This window comes from Palaemon carinicauda, chromosome 40, assembly GCF_036898095.1.
Source record: "Palaemon carinicauda isolate YSFRI2023 chromosome 40, ASM3689809v2, whole genome shotgun sequence".
NCBI lineage: Eukaryota > Metazoa > Arthropoda > Malacostraca > Decapoda > Palaemonidae > Palaemon > Palaemon carinicauda.
In genome coordinates, this window is record NC_090764.1 from 31,088,646 (window position 1) to 31,093,645 (window position 5,000).

The 5,000-nt window shown below is 34.1% G+C and overlaps 1 long non-coding RNA gene across 1 annotated transcript in view; it reads left to right on the forward strand.

Moving 5' to 3' along the window:
• The window catches only part of LOC137632024 (uncharacterized), a 164,758-nt gene that overhangs the window by 4,448 nt on the left and 155,310 nt on the right, over positions 1–5,000 (forward strand). The gene's annotated exons all lie outside the window — the stretch shown is intronic.

Sequence of the window (5,000 nt, forward strand, 5' to 3'; positions counted from 1 at the left end):
TTCAAAGTGATTGAATTTTAAAGGAATTCATGTTAAAGAATAAAAGAAAAAATGTGTTAGAATAATAAGTCAGAAAATGCATGAACTAATATGAAAAGGAATTCAAATTGTAAGACAAAAGTGTTTTTTTTAACGACTTTACGTTCTTCTTAATATCATCAGTAACTTCATGATATTAATAAGGAAACTAGAGAATAGAAAAATAGTATGGGAGGAAGCATTGATCTATGACCGGATGTTGGAAAGATGATAAGTTATGATAAAGTTAGAAACAAGAATTCAATTCGAAATGTTGACATTAGATAAGATAAACAGATGTGGATTTGTGCATTAAGGGCAATGTAAAGAGATGGGTTAACAGGTGTTACGATACTATCTGGTGAAGGAGACATTCACCTTTTAACACTATAGAAAAGATTTAGTAGTAATTCATGTAAATATAATTAATAAAGGAAGCGATTAAATGAGAAAATTGAGTATAGTATAAAACCGAATAAAAGAAAGAAAATAACCATAACGAACGTTTTTACAGATGAGTGAAAGGTAGAATGTTGGTTTGCTAACAGCAATAGATATTGACTACTTCAATAAAAGGATTAGATTGGTGTATAAAGAAACGTAAAGCTATAAGCAAAAATATCGATTAACAGATCGTGCAGTAGACTTTTTCCAAATGTTTGGTTCACCAAACGCTTAGAAAAAATATGTGCCCAAAAGGTGGTTAGTCATCAATGGAGAAGCAAGGCAAGTCACCAAAAGATCATACCATTTAAATCCGTTATTGGTAAATAATAGGATTCAATGCATTTGATACAGTGAAAGTAAAGACAAGTTAGAATAAAAAGGCAAGAGCCAAAGTAAAATGACATGGGTTGATGGTATAGGTTAGAGAAGTTGCGCTGCTTTGGGATTTTTTTTTTTTACTCCTTGTAAGCTTTCGATAGATCAAAAGGAAAATAGGATTGAAATGCAATCATAAGAAAAATAGTTGTAGGAGCCAACTAATCTGCAAATCCCCCAAGACCTTGTGAGCAGAAAGTATAAGGACGAGCATAGGATTATAATAGAAATTTATTTTTAAAAAATGAATGAGAGACGAACGGATTATTCTATGAGGAAAGCAAGCTGTGTATTCGTCAGAATGAAGAGAAGCCGAATGTTGTGTGGAACATAAGTTAACACATACGATATTCTTTGTCAGTAAGCCACGCGATTATAATAATGCCTTTCAATGCGAGTACAATGCTTTTGACGTAAGAATGTGTAGCCATTCCCAGTAGTATAATAAGCTTAAGTATCATGGATAATAGACGTAAAGAATTACTCATGTAACTGGTCCCTCAATAGGTTAATTGGAGCATAGAAGCGGTCAAATCAAGTTTAATTCTTTGAGTGCCAAATGTCGTAATTGACGTTTAGTAATTATGGCTCTTTTTCTCTTTTGTAAAATTATATGAAAATTTTACAAAAGATGTAACACTATATATCAACGGAATGGAAATTCAATCAACTATACGATATCTTCATAGTTTTTTGGTGTTAGGATGAGTTAAGTAGAATATCCAAAAATGGGTCCGAGGCTTCTGGGCGAAATCATTTTGTGAGTGGTTGGTGCCCTAAGAGCAGCCCATGAAGATTAATGTGTATATCATTAGGGTAGTTTAAATCCCGTCCTTGACATTAGTTGGTTTGGGTTTTTTGGCTGCTAGAGCACTAACCCTCGTGTGAAATTGAGTATAAAGTACTACCTGTCAGCCCAATAGAATCTTTAGTCGGTAGAAAAACCATGATGATTAGATGAAATCGTTTATAAAATTTTGTCAATTAAATATATGCTATGAAAGACGAAAAGTAATAGATTTATTTAACCAAACTGTTGCCTACTATTTCGGGATTGACGATGGTTTTACCCTTAGCTTCTTTATCAGACAAATTGGACAAAGAAAAGAATATTTCTAACGAAAAAGAATTAAGCACTGGCTTCTTGGAAATTTATGGGCCCTATTAAAAGGATGAGCAGAAACATTCCTTATATAAAGATTTCCTTTATTTCTAATACGCAGAATACGTGCCAATAAAAAAGGAAAAAAAAAAAAACCTGTTTGAAAGGTATTGTTACTATACGAATAGATAGATAGTATTAGTACTGTGATCTTTTATATGAAAATATCGTTATTGAGAGCCTTTGTTAAAGCATGACGCACAAATTGGGATAAAATTACCATAGTATTCTTTTGCATGTACTTGGCCCGTAAAATTATATGTTTACAAGAAGAAAGACATTATGGAGAAAACTGCACTGAATAGACATTATCTCTCTCTCTCTCTCTCTCTCTCTCTCTCTCTCTCTCTCTCTCTCTCTCTCTCTCTCTCAGTTGGAGGTACATATCCCAGTATTGATGGAGGCACAGGTTTCGAAATGACGCAAGTCATTCCCATCATTTCTTATCTATTTTTCGGAAATCGGTTATCTGAGTCAGAATGTCATCAATAAACATGGGCCGAACGCAACATTTGGTTTCAATATTAAATTTCCATGATTTTTTTCGGTGCTTGTTGACCTATTCCCTTTATTTAATAGTGAATTTTTCATTTTTTTTTCTATTTTGTAAGCTTACAGACACACACACAGACATAAATTAGGCAGTTCTGTAAAAAAAATACAACCTGTAAAAAGCCAAGACACCAGTCCCTGACTTATTTATCTTGTGATGGCGAAAATCATTGATGAACCATATTTGGATTTTTTTTTTTTCCTCAGCATCTCTTTCTCACCTATGTGATAGGTTAACCTATCATCACCTTTAATCATTAGTTTCTAGTTTAAGCATGGTCTTGAGCCTATTACTTAGGAAAGTCTTCCATTCTGATACATTTTGTAAAAAAAAATTGTATAGTCAAAATCTTCACAGCAACATCTGCCATATATTTTCGTTAATTCCTTAAATTTCCATCATTTATATAACATTGATTATTTTTCTTAAAGTATTTTTGGTTTGCTCCAAAATATGACAAAGTTACTAATACTTTTTTTTTCTTTTTGCCGAACTTGCTCTCTATGCTGTACCTCTTCTCTCATCCTTCCATCCCGAACGCACATACTAATTAGCCATTGTCATTCTATTAACATTCTTAATTACATTAATTGCCCCTTCTTGACTAAAAAATACTCCAGGCCTTTTTCCTAGTTGACATTCTCATTTAACCTGTTCAGTTAACAATTACCCTCATTTTCTATAGGTTTTTGCAGCTTCTTTTACTCTTAGGAATTTGCAATGTGTTGTCTGGTAATATGGTTTATTCCATTAAATGGTTTTCCCTGAAATATGCTGAATCTGCAAAAATATTATAAAACGTTACGGTCATAATATCCACTTCATGCCAAAATAACCACTTTCATATTTAGAAATTGCAAAAGAATCTTTGCTTCTACCATAAAGATTTTTAGTCTGTCTAAGAAAATTATTATATACAACGCATTTTCGTCTCTATCATCATCGCTTTTCTTTTGGTTTTGTCAAAAGTTTTATCCTGTTGTATATCCATAAGAAACTTTTTTCCCCTGACTCGAGCTTCCCTCAAATATTTCAGCCAACATTCACTTACATCTATTATTGAGATCCATCTGGTCCTTTACCTTTTGTGCGAGGCGCCAGTTAGGTAATAACTGAGAGGCGAGGTGAATGCAACTAAACTTTATTTCAACAGACATTGAGGTTAGATATCAGGACTTGCGAGCAAGAACGTCACAAAAATGCAAACAAAATTAGGCATGAACTATCAAGTTTATACAGGTTGGTTTATAAACAGTACAGGGAAGAGCTAGTGGTAAGGTAACAGTCAACATCGTTACAGTGTATGAGTGTGTATGAAAAATGCGATACACTTTACATCTGCATTTTCCTCTTATGTAACAGCTTTTCTCGGCCAAATATTTACCCAAATTAACCCTTAGATGCTCATAAAGTACAGAATTTGTCTTTCGTATTTCAGACTTTGGCCCTATTGTGGTGGTCTATTGCAAACGTCTCTGCCTGGCTATTTGCCGGACTGGAGTTCGAGTTCCGCTCAAGTTCGATAGTTTTTTTTTGTAGTTTCTGTATCCTCATCATCCTTGTGAGCTAAGGTTGTGGTGCTTGGGAGAGCTTATAGGTCTACCGGCTGAGTCATCAGCAGCCATTGCCTGGCCCTGCCTGGTCCTAGCTTGGGCGAAGAGGGGTGGTGGGTGCTGATCATATGTATTTATGGTCAGTCTACAGGGCATTGTCCAGCTAACCAGGGCAATATCAGTGCTTCCCTTGACCCTGGCATTCATGAGTGGCCTTTAAAACTTTAAACCGGTACTGTGCTACATCATGTTACTTTTAATTAATGTATTCCCTAAAAATCAGGTACTCAAGGATTCTTAATCTTACATTAATCTCGACTTCTCTTACATTATTTAGTGCAGACTTCTCCATTTGTATCTTTTGTTTTGAAATTTTGTTCCTAATTGCTCTTGTTTTTTCTACATTTACACCATTAAAGAACGACTTATTTCCTAAATATCTTTCTCTCTCCCCCCCCACCCCCCCACCCCCTTTTTGTGACGACCTCCTTCAAGCTACCTTATTTACCCTCTCGTATTACTTTCTGTATCCCGAATAGCGTTTCTCCTCACTCGACTTTTATATTACTCCTATTGTAATCGTAGATGTAACGGAATCTTTAGGGTACCATACGCATGTTTATATTTTACGCTCGAAATAGAAATTATACAAGTATATATCAATGATGCCTTTTTCTGGCTATATATATATATATATATATATATATATATATATATATATATATATATGATATTATTCTTATTGTACTCTTACGTTACTTTGTTAGTGATGCCGGTGCTAATAGATAGACATCTATATTAGTATGCCAACTGCCGTTGTATATATGAATATTATACATACCAAGAGTACAGTTTGAATATTTTCCAATTACCATAATAGGTAGATGAAAGA